General features: G+C 38.0%; 1 long non-coding RNA gene across 1 annotated transcript; it reads right to left on the bottom strand.

Annotated features, from left to right (window-relative positions):
- Positions 1-2,831: 2,831 nt before the first annotated feature.
- Positions 2,832-5,042, bottom strand: LOC310738329. The gene is made up of 4 exons (XR_014537046.1): positions 4,805-5,042; positions 3,450-3,571; positions 3,006-3,043; positions 2,832-2,872 (listed from the first exon to the last, which is right to left on the bottom strand). It is a non-coding gene; the product is annotated as an uncharacterized lncRNA (long non-coding RNA).
- Positions 5,043-12,159: the final 7,117 nt, after the last annotated feature.

Here is a 12,159-nt window from a genome sequence, read left to right as displayed (position 1 = left end):
AATAGGATGTAAATACAGTGTATAAAAATAAATACATTGAATAGATAAAGTCAACACACTCGTATGAAATTGCAGGTTTTTTTAAAATATAAGATGGAAATAACAACATAAATAATATAAATATGCAAGCCAGTGATTCAGTCAGTAACCAAAACCATGTGGGAAAACACCATACTGACAGTGAAGCATAGTGAGTTTAACATAATGCTTTGGGGCTGCTGGTCAAAACGCTGAAAGAAAGCTGAGGAATTTCAATATCAACATGACAATGACCCAAAGCACACGTCAAATTAAACAAAGACATGGCTTCAGGAAAGGAGAATCAAAGTTCTGGAATGTTCCAGCCAGAGCCCAGACCTCAATTCGAGCTGTGCACAGGAGAGCACCTTACAATTTGAAGGAACTTTTTTTTGCAAAGAAGAGTGGGATCCCAAGTGTTAGTTTTTTGTTTGTTGTTAGATCACATTAAAGATTAGTTAGATCACACAATTGACTTCTCTGCATAAGCGTCTAGATCATTTTTAGTAGATAAGTAATGAAATATCAGTATAATCTCACCTTCTTTAAGGAGTCTGTAGGCGAGACCATGTGCTTTGTGAGAGTCTCCTCTCTGTTGACACACGCCTACATAAACCCTACAGAGAGACTGCAGGAGATCATGTCCCATAAACCCTCTCTCCACCTTGATCTTCTCCAAAATCACAGACAGAAACGTCTCTGCTAATGACTAAATAAGACGGAAGAAAATCATTATTTAATATATACAACTAGACCGGGTTTAGGAAAACTACTAGATATTGTATAAACCAAAACCGAGTCAAAATTTGCCAGGACCAGTGAATTATGGATCGACTTTATAACATTCAAAACTCAAATCCACAGCTAAAGAATAAAGTATTTAAATCACATGCACACTAAATAAAACAGAAGATAAGAACTGACCTCATTTACACAAAACTCAGAAATGACGTGTTTCTCTTCATCTCTCAGAACAGGAAGTTCACTTGTTCCTGTGAGAAGTGCATGAATCCTGTCTGTAGGTAAAACATCAGAACAGGACTTTTGTAGTGTTTCTAATGCACTGGAGACGAGAGATTGTGTTGTGTGTGTTGTGTTTGTAGGATCAGCTGAAGCAGCATCAAGTCGAGGCTTTTGAGCTTTCCTGGGTGGTGACATGTCTGATCCAGTTCTCTTTGCTGTGGGCTTTGGGTCTGTATGAATATAAAATAAAACATGTACAATAAAATAAACAATAAAACAAAGCTGCGTGTTTGATTTCTGCATAATGAATATAACTTTCAATCTGATCATCTGATCATTTGAGGGAAATGTACAAATAGGTTTAGCACATGGGTACAGTGGAACCCACTTATCTCGACCTCGGTTAACTCACCAACCCTATTAAGTCGACCTTTTTGAAGTAGAACCGACAAATTCTCGCTTTGTCTTAGCATTTTTTAATCGGTTACGCTGATTCATTTTATGTCGCTAAACCCTAATATCTCGAGCACAAGGGGGGCAAATTTGCCACTGAACGTCAGTTATCTCGATCGGCGCTGTTCAGCCGCAGAAGAACTCGCAGAAGTGGCGGAAAAATCAAGTCTTACAGCTGCTACAGGAGTGTAGGATACTTTTCAGAGCTGTGTGTCAGAGTGAAATGACTCGAGAATTTAATGTTGACACTGGTTAGCTTTTTGTAAAAACGAACTACACCCCGCACATTTTTGTGATTTTGTGAGCGATCTTTGTGTTTACAATGTTGGAGAATATAATAAAGGTTTGTATCGAGAATCGACGGTGGTTTGTATTGTATACTGGTGAATCTCTGCTGTTAGTTGATGCACATATGCCTTTTGTTGTTAAATGTTATGCGATGAACGGGAGGCGAAAACCGAAGTGAAAGCAAAACAGTTTATTGCAACACAGGGCAAAGCCAAACACAAACACTCGCCTTGAAAGTGAATATTCCGGTGGTGGGCTCTGGGAGCGCGGTCCACTAAGTGCCAAACTGAAAAGAGGCAGTCTGGTGAGAGAGTGCGGAGTCTGAGTGGGAAGGCACGTACCTGGATACGCATGAGCGATAACAACGACCGCTGTGAACCAACATATACCAACAATAACGGACGGTGAGAGTGTGGAACTGAGGGGTGATGATGATGCTGGTGATGATGCTAAATGTGAGCGATTGAAGCTGGGAGCTTCAGAGAAAGCGGAGGTTTGACAGCCCCCGAAGGGGGCGTGGCAGGTGGTTTCCTGACAGTTAACAAATGTATTTAAATTTTTATAGCATGCCTTCATCAAACAAATGCTGTTGTGTAAAAAAACCTCCAAAAACATGTGCATGCACATTCTCATTTATTAACGCACATTGCCGCCATATTGGTTTCCGTTTATCTCGATCATCTTTTATCTCGACGCTTTTTGGCGTCCCCTAGGCCCTCGACATAACCGGGTTCCACTGTAGTATGAATCTGTATCTCCTCTAGAAAATAGTTTATAACATGTCACATCTAAATACCTTTGTCAGCTTCCTGCTCATTCTCAGTCTGCGTGGAGGAGCACTTTTTTTCTGTAATGACAAACTATTTATTACAGTCAATGCAAATACCTTCTCCATCAACATCTACAGAAACTCAGCGAGATTTCAGTGTTACCTTTGTTCAACTCATTTCCCTGTTTGAAGAGTTTTTCCTGTTGAGGTTTAAAAACAAACATAACATTTAGTTTTATTTAGTCACAATTCTCACTTCAGTTCAATGACGTCTGGGTTTGTAATCAAAAGAAAGTACCTCGATTAAGCAAATGCTTTTCTCGAAGCTACTGATTGTGTACTTCAGGCCTCGGATTTCCAGATTTTGTCTGGTGTTCACTTCTGTAAAAGAATTTACAAAATGAAATGAAAAGGTGCTCAGATCACATCATCACATCATATGCTCATTAAATAGAACTGAATCATGCAGTACTTTCTTACACAATGAAGGCAGAAATATCAAAACTTTACACACCTTGAAGTGCCAGAAGCTGTTTTTCAACACTGACATTTCTGTGGAAAATAAACATTCAGATAAAACATTATATATTATATGATTATATGACATGTTACATAATAAAACTGCAATTTAAAATATATATATTAGTATATATATTATATATATTATATATATATATAATCCCTTATCCAGAGCGACGAATATCTCATTTATACAACATTGATACAACTGAGCAGTTGCAGGCCCTTGATGGCAGCTTAGTGGAGATGAGATTTAAACTCATGAACTTTTGATCATAATTCCAACATCTTAACCACTGTGCTACTTCTTCCATCATGCAAGTGTACATTGTTACTATGAAAATGAAATGATGTGTTTTCAAATAAATGTTTCGAGACAATCAGAATAGAGAATTCAACTAAGCTTTGGGGTCAAATTTAAACAGCAAAAAAAAAGTACTTGTGAGTTTTGGTATTCTGCATCTTCAGAGTCTTCGTGGCCTGAAGCTTCGACTGGCTTATGCTTGCGTTCCCATTTCTGTAGGTCTTTTCTAGTCTTTACTTCTAGAGAGTTTGCTGAATCTGGAGAAATAGAAAACAGCTTTAATTACAAATCCTTCAATAAAGTATTTTCATTTTCTCATAACAATATTTGAACGATCAGTGTTTCTACAGCGTATTTTCTCCTTTTTTTTGCAGATTATCCAAAAAGTAACTATCAGAAAAATAAAGACGGTTTGTGTACACATTTTCATGAGCAGGGGTCGAGGTGTTATGGAGGGGGTGTGGTTTGTGGGTCGAGGTGTTATGGAGGGGGCGTGGTTTGGGGCGAGGTGTTATGGATGGGGTGTGGTTTGGGGGCATGGCCCACGCAGCTCAGCTCCTGAGCGATGTTGGGTATTTGCCGGGTTGGTCTTTATGAATGCTGATGGTACGCGTTTACCCACTGGAGGATCCTTCTGCTTCTAGATCCTTCTATGCTAGCTAGAGCGTGCTTCCCGGAAGTTCTGTGTGAACACGTGACTAACACGTGACTAGCGATGAACCCGCGATCATTAATGAAAGGAGTGAAACTAAAGATCAGGTTTGTGAACATGACCTTGTAGAGTAACTTACACTTGTAGAGTAACACTAGTGTGTTTCTTCTGGAATGGATCGCGGTTGGTTGCGTAATAGAGAAATGTACTGCTCTATAGGTTGTGTTTATTCTGCGGGCTGCTGCTGGGTGTTCCGGCTTTTAAGCACGTGGCCGAGAGCGGCGCACTGTGACGTCACAAGGACGTCAACATTTGTTATTGCGTCACGTGCTCATTGCATAGTATACAGTGATGAGGGAACACGGTTGTGTGCAGTATTTAATTAGAGTAGGAAGGATAAAAGGAAGGTCCAGATGTGCTCCACCATTCACAGAGGCACTGAAGGAAGCATTGTGTAGAGGAAGGTGAAAGGTTAATATGGACAGTGGAGAAACTTGGATGTACCTGTTCCAGACTGTGTTCTAGACTACAACAGGTTCATACAAATGATTCAGTCATGTAAATTCAGCTTGATTATATTTCATATATAATGAAACTCAAATATATTTCTGCCTTTTATATTCTAAAATCTAATCACTTTGATTCAATTTCAGGTGCATGACTGGAGTAGATATCAGACAGCTATTATATAGTCTCACACAAGACAAGAAAGTGGTACCAGAGCTTCTTCTACACCATCGTAAACACCTTCATCCTACATCGGGAAAATCGCCTGAGCAAAGAATCAGACGCAAATGACACAGAAGCAGTTCAGAGTAAAACTCAGTGAGGAACTTACTGTTTTTGTGCTTCCTGAATTTCCTCCATCCCCTCCTGAGGACATTCACCACTTACCAGGGTACCTGCTTCAGACAGGAGACAATGCAGGGTTTGTGGACAGAAACACTTGTATATTGCATGACTTGTTTAGTGGCGCTGTGATTTCAGTCAAAGTATAACTGCTTCTCTGTTTGGCATCAGCAGCACTGACCACTACTTTCATTTTCATTACTTTCTTCTTCTACTGTTTTTCTAATGTTCAAATACCAGTCTTATGCTTATTGTGTTATTTAATTATTCCACTTAATTATTATTCTTTTGGTATTTTTAGTGCTCAAATAAATCACTTGTATGATGTCTAAGATTCTGTTTATTATTTGATCATTGATAAGCAAGAAGTTGTTTTTATAATGACGACAATAGTTTGTAAAACCCTTCGGTACATTTGTTTATCAGGCTGCTTTTCCTCAAACAGACGGAGGGAGAAAAGGACTACACACAGTCTCAGAATAATGTTTATAGGAATCTCGTTTTTAATATTTTCATCTACTTTCTGAAACCGAACAGGGTTGAAGAAACCGGGTTTATTTTCATATAAGTAACAGTATTTAGTTCAGTAAACTGAAGTTGATTTAAAGGAGAATTCAGTGCTGTTTAGTTCAGTAAAGTCTTCATTTAATCCAAAACTATTCCATTCATTAAGTTCAATTATCCTCAAATTAATATTTTTACATTCAATAAAAACAAATCATCCAGTTTTATTGATGTTTATTTAGTGAATAATGCATTTAATAAACAATTGGTTTCACTCAGAATGACGTTTTATTTTTTATAAGTAAAAATGTTTTTTTCTAAAACTCATCTGAAGCATAAAGTTTTACAATAAATACAATAAACAGCATTTTTCCTAAAATACTCACATACAGGTTTTATAATAAACCCAAATTAAACTTAAAAAAAAATGTTTTCCAACTTCTGCCTCCTTTCAGTTGAGGGGAAAAAGAAGCTAAAAATGCACCAGTCGTTTAAAACAAAACCAATATAGAAACATTTCTTCCAGCTCATAAATCCTATAAAACATGCAGCATTAAACATGAACTTCCAGCAGATGAACATCTCATAATACTGTCTGGAAGTGAGAAATGTACAGGTTGTTTTTACTCCATACACATGAACTTACTTTGATCAGAAACACAATCATACTCCAAATCAATTAATCAATAAAGTCAATAAAAGAATCCCAAACTGCTGTGTGTCTTGTCCTCGCTATTAATGACGTCATTAGAGCGCCACTACTTCTAATGACCTGCTGTGACAGTGTGCTCTAATACACATCACACTGCCACCTACTGGTCATTTATGATTCTGCAACATTCATCGAGTCTGATGATGGAGAAGATAACAGAAGAGAAAGAAGAGAAAGCCATTCTGCTACAGACAGTTTCAAAAGCTGGAGGCTACTTTGGCTTCTGAGCAAAAGCAGCAGAAACAGTATATAACTGAGAGAAGCCAGAGCTGGGCGAGAGAACAAAAACAACTAGAGAAACGTGTTGCTTAGCTTGAGTTTATTTTGGATCAAACCACCATGGAGCTCCAGTCTTCCCTGAAAATCCATGAGGAACTGGAGCAAACTGTATAATGTGAGAGAAAAAGCTGGACAAGAGAACAAAAAAAAGTGGAGGAACATGTTGCTCAGATTGAGGTCACTTTGGAACAGACCACCACGGAGCTCCAGTCTTCCCTGAAAATCCATGAGGAACTGAAGCAGACTGTAGAATGTGAGAGAGAGAGCTGGAAGAGAGAACAAAAACAACTGGAGGAACATGTTAATCAGCTTAAGGTCACTTTGGAACATACGACCAAGAAGCTCCAGGATACTCAGAATCACTGTAAGAAAGTAAAAAATAGTGCAGAGCAGGAGAGAGATCATTTGATCAGAGACAGAGAGCGATTGGAGGAACGTGTAGGAACCCACGTTGGATTTTAAAGTAAAACAAGAGGACGAAAAAGAGAAAACTAAACTTGACATAGAGGAGAGGAACAACTTACAGCTTCAGACCAACAGGGGGCTCCAGGATACCCAGAATCTCTGTGAGGAAGAAAAGAAGTCTTCAGAGAATAAAACAGATCATTATATGAGAGTCCGAGAGCGATGGGAGGAAATTGTTGCTCAGCTGAGACAAGAAAACATTAAAAAAAAAACGAGAAATAGAAAAAAAAAAAAAGAAGACAAGAGAAACAGAGAGTCTGAACATGCCTTTTTCCTCTTTCTGTTTCTCTTATGGCTATTTATGATAGTTTTACACTTATAGTCAATAGTAGAAGGTGAGTGTAAAGATATTGTATCTTGTAGATCGTCTAATCTTTTGATAATTTTTTATTTCTGTCTTGTCAAATCTTTTTTTAATCTTTTTTCAAATCTTGATTTTAATCTTTTACTACAATGAGACACAATAAACACTATTAACAACCATGATTTTTGTCTTCCTTACAAACGCTGTATGACCTCCTCATGGATTCTTCCACCTTGTTGATATTCCTCTTGTGGGGCAGGGGGCTGTGGCTCGGGGTCAATGTTGAGGGGGAGGGAGATCAGGAGGGAGAGGGAAACTGGTCCTCAGTGCCACATTGTACAAAACACCACACACCCTGATAATCTAACACACTTTTTCTGGGTGGTATAGAAGTCTTCCACCTGAGACATACAGAGCTCCACATCTGCATTTCAGGAGGTGAGGAGCATCTGAGGGGTGAAGCCTCTGTCACCTGTCATATTATAGACTACATCAGGACAATGTTTACAATTTCTACATGTTGGTAAAGTCACCAAGAAGCCAGTCATTACGTCCTGCAGCTGCCTGTAGTCTGTTCCGTACACTGCTATGTGTCAGGATAAAGGAATCATGTGCTGAAGCAGGTCAGTGTGCCACAGTGAAGGGAAACCTGATGTATCGACTACCCACCTTAATAATAACATCCAAAATGACAGGCATTATGACACTCAGGGGCAGATACCAGCCCTATAGCATGAGATTTAAATAAATTATATTATATCTAAAGAAGATCTTTGTGGAAAAAGTTGATTATATATAATATTTATATAAAGTATTTCCCTGTCTGCCATTTCCCACTAGAAACAACCTGTTGTCATTAACCCCAGAGTGGCATGGTTCTGGTGTGTTGCCCTCTGTAGTACTGGACCCAATTCAGCACATAGATCCAGAAGCACAGCTGTAGGAATCTAAATCAGCTTATTAGCCAGTCATCATCATGGACCAAGAAATCATCATGGTCCCTGGAGACTCTTTTTCTCCTTAATCTTCCATTGGCGTAATCCTCCAGCATGATATTTGGTCCTGTGCCATGAACATAAAAGCAATAATAGCTACAGAAAAGCTGATGCTACCCTCTGTACCAGGTATTTAAATCTCATTTCAAAATGCTTTCAGTGATTCTATATTCTGTTTCTATGAAGTGTTTCAACAGTTTGAATGTTAATTGGCTGTATGGTGCATTTTATGTGAATTTATGAACCACATCTGGTTTGAAAAGACACGTGTCCAAATACGTTTGACCACACAGTGTGTATCAGCTGAAAAGCAGCAGCTTCAGATCAGTCGCCACTGGAATTCAACTCTGAAATATTACTTTTGATTTGAAATTATATGAAATTATTGATATTTATTATATGAAATATTTCATATTATATATTTGATATTTGTTTGGACTTTTCTTTCCTCAGCATCGCTTGGATTTTCCTCCTGTAGCTTCGAGAGACGCCGTGTTCCAGGTGGAGGATGAAGACCCTGGAGATGAAGTGAACTGTACGACCCATGGAACAGTAAGTTTCTGAGCTTTATGGATTTTATTCTCTTTAAAACACAAAGTTTATAATTAATTATAATTATTATTATTATTAAGAAACAAATCACCCCAAACAGGCAGAAAGGTGATCAGAACAATCGGTACCGGAGTGAAGATGGGAAAAGCGATGTTCCTCATTTTGTGTTTACTCCTGATCATTAGCATAAAGATCACAGACTTGCAGGAAAAAGTGGATAAATTTGACTAAAATAAATGAAGAATGATAATTGAGTGATATTTCCATAAATGTTGCAGTGAGCAGAAATGGATCATTCGGCTAATAGTGTAGGAGACATCATCATTAGCCTCATGCTAGCCAGGTTTGTTAGTGCTGTTTTTGTGTTTGTTAGTTTATTAGAAACGTCTACTGTTTGACTAAAAGTCGAATAAAACTATATTTAAGTTAATAAGATAACATAAGTTGCATTAGTACATAAGGTTACTTATAGTTTACTACAAATCTGATATTTAGACTGTGAAAGAAAACTATTAAAAGCTAAGAATAGCTAGCTGGCTAGTTAGCCTAGCTAATGTTGCTTAATAATTGTATTTCCCTTTTCATATCCTTTCTGTAATTTTATCTACATTTATACAGTGAATGGACACTCTAGGAAATAAAGATGTAAAAACAGGTATAAATGTTGTAGTGAAATGTGTCCTAGTGTATGACTGAGTTGTTCCTATGTGTGCTTCAGTAACTGCTGTTAAACTGAGAGGAAAGAAAAATGGGTTCAGTTCAGCAGAAATGAACTGAAACAGTGTTAGGAAAAGACAAAGTGTTCAAATATTTACTCAAATATAAATTGTGATAACTTGTTAAAATGTTTTTAATGGTTTAATAGAGGATTTATTCAGGTTTAAACACACAAGCTGGTGGTGAAGGTAATATTGATTATAGATTCCTTTTACGAGACGCGTCTCACTGTGTGTTTGTCTCTTCAGACACAGGAAGACGGAGACAGGACACGGCATCAGTCTCCTCCAAGCAGCTCGTCCCCTGTGAGGACTTGGTCTCCTCTAAGCAGCTCGTCCCCTGTGAGGACTCGGTCTCCTCCAAGCAGCTCGTCCCCTGTGAGGACTCGGTCTCCTCCAAGCAGCTCGTCCCCTGTGAGGACTCTGTCTCCTCCAAAAAAAAAAGTCTTATCTCACTCGTTCCTGTTCAGAATCTCACCTCAGGCCTCGGGATATCAAAGATTCCTGTAGATGATGTGTTGTGTATACAGTAGAACATCAGCTGTAGGAGAACCAGGGAATAAATGACAAAATAAGGATTCAAAAATCAAGATTTAGCAGAAAGGAGGAAGTTGTTTTTGCTGATAACTGATCCAATGTCACACTAGGGCACTTTGTATTTGTGGAAGTGGTGTTACGAATCTCACATGTAATCATTTAAATTGTTTTTATGCCTCATTAGTCTTAAAACTAACATTTATAGAACTGACAAATAGAAAGTGTGTTTTTTTCATGAATCACCTCAAATCAGTGTTACATTCATTGTGTGTGTATGATGATGGCATGTCAGCTATAAGTGCGATAGAGGAAAAGTCAAATCCAAATGAAGTTTGTCATTTTTTTGTTTGTCATTATTTGTTGTCCTCCCCATGTGCTGCTGTACACAGGTGAACAGAGACGTCCATTCCACACCAAGCTTTTTACAATAATCACCAAATCTTGATTTTAATACTGCTGAGATGATTTTATAGGAGTTTAGTTTCTTATTTTAATACCAATATAAAAATCCCATACATATTATGGTGTAGTGCTTGTAAAAAGACTGGCGGCAGATCAAAATCGATCACATCTTTCGAACCAACCCCAGCCACTCTCAGTGCCGGTCCCAAGCCCGGATAAATGGGGAGGGTTGCGTTAGGAAGGGCATCCAGCGTAAAACATGTGCCAAATCAAACGTGCGGAGGATCCGCTGTGGCGACCCCTAACGGGAGAAGCCGAAAGAAAGAAAGAAAGAAATTTTATTCTTATGATAATTGTTTGCTTACAAATGTCTTAATAAGTAGATAATTATAATTGAAGGATTATAAGAGACTATAAATTCTACCATGTGTTTAAGTAAAAAATCTGTTTGTGTTCAGAGTTCAGAGAAGGTAAGTATAATGAATAATCTAAGGAAAATGAAATAAAGTCTTTGTTTAAAGTGCAGTGTTGTCAGGAAACAGAAGGACGCGAGGCCAGGTAGCATGAATGAATGATTTATTTTTTAATAGCTCATAACATCTAACATGCGCTAATCACGTGTTCTCTATTTTCAATTCACTTCTACTCCCCCTAATGGTTAATTTAAGTATAACACAACAAAGGGTCACCACATGCAGTACAAACTAACTACACCCCAAATTAAACCCCACAATTATATCAGAATCACATTCCAAGCTGCACACATGTGATTTCTATTAAATAATATAATTCTAAATATTTTAATACTCTACTGTGTCCAAACAGGTGAGTGCTATGAGGCACTAATGAAGGGTTTACAATCACACACCACTTCCTTGTCTTAACGCCACCTGTTTCCCGCTTCCGCGTTTGAATTGTTGAAGCCCTGCCTCTTTTGTGACGTTGGCATCCCTGATTGGTCATATTTCTCGGTAAACGCACCAATGAAACGCGCTTTTATTGTCATGACAACTTTGTTGTGCTGCAGTTCAACACAAACATTTACTGACCACAGCAATGAAGCGCAAACAAACAGCTGAAATGTTTTTAATTGTTTTTAGTGATAAGCGTCAAGGTTTTGAACAATCCGCTCTCCAAGACGCCAAAAAAGATTTTTCAGCCAGAAAAAAGCGACTTTCAGAAGAAAGAAGGAGAAATAATGACAGATAATAAGACGGGTAACAGCTACAGCTGCTTCTCCTGCTGTCAACTTTATTCATCTTTATTGTCATTGTACAGAGAACAAGTACAGAGACAATGAAATATAGTTATCATTTAGTTCCTAAAACCACATTAAATATAAATCTGTCATGCAGGAAATATAAAATGATTTTGTACAGGAAGAGCTGTATAATGTTATTGCCAAAGCTAAATCGACAACATGTCAGTTAGATTTAATTCCTACTAAATTACTGAAGGAAGTGTTATATAGAACTGGTGAACCTCTTCTGAATATTATTAACTCTTCACTATCATTAGGACATGTCCCTAAATCCCTCAACTTAGCAGTTATTAAGCCCCTCATTAAAAAACCTAATCTGGATCCCAACACGCTATCGAATTACAGACCAATTTCAAATCTTCCATTTATGTCTAAGATTTTGGAAAAGATTGTCACTGCCCAGTTATGTTCCTACCTGCAAGAGAACAATATCTTTGAAGAATTTCAGTCAGGTTTTAGGCCCCATCATAGCACAGAAACTGCTCTAGTTAAAATCACTAATGACCTGTTTTTAGCTTCAGACCAAGGCTTCATCTCGTTGTTGGTCGTTGTCGCTTACAAAATTACATCGGCATTCAGGGACAGGCATTAAGCTGGTTTAAATCCTACCTGTCCGA

The sequence above is a fragment of the Silurus aristotelis genome, assembly GCF_946808225.1.
Source record: "Silurus aristotelis genome assembly, chromosome: 15".
Taxonomy (NCBI): domain Eukaryota; kingdom Metazoa; phylum Chordata; class Actinopteri; order Siluriformes; family Siluridae; genus Silurus; species Silurus aristotelis.
Note: the sequence above shows the minus strand (reverse complement) of the source record. Positions and strands in the feature narration are given on the sequence as shown.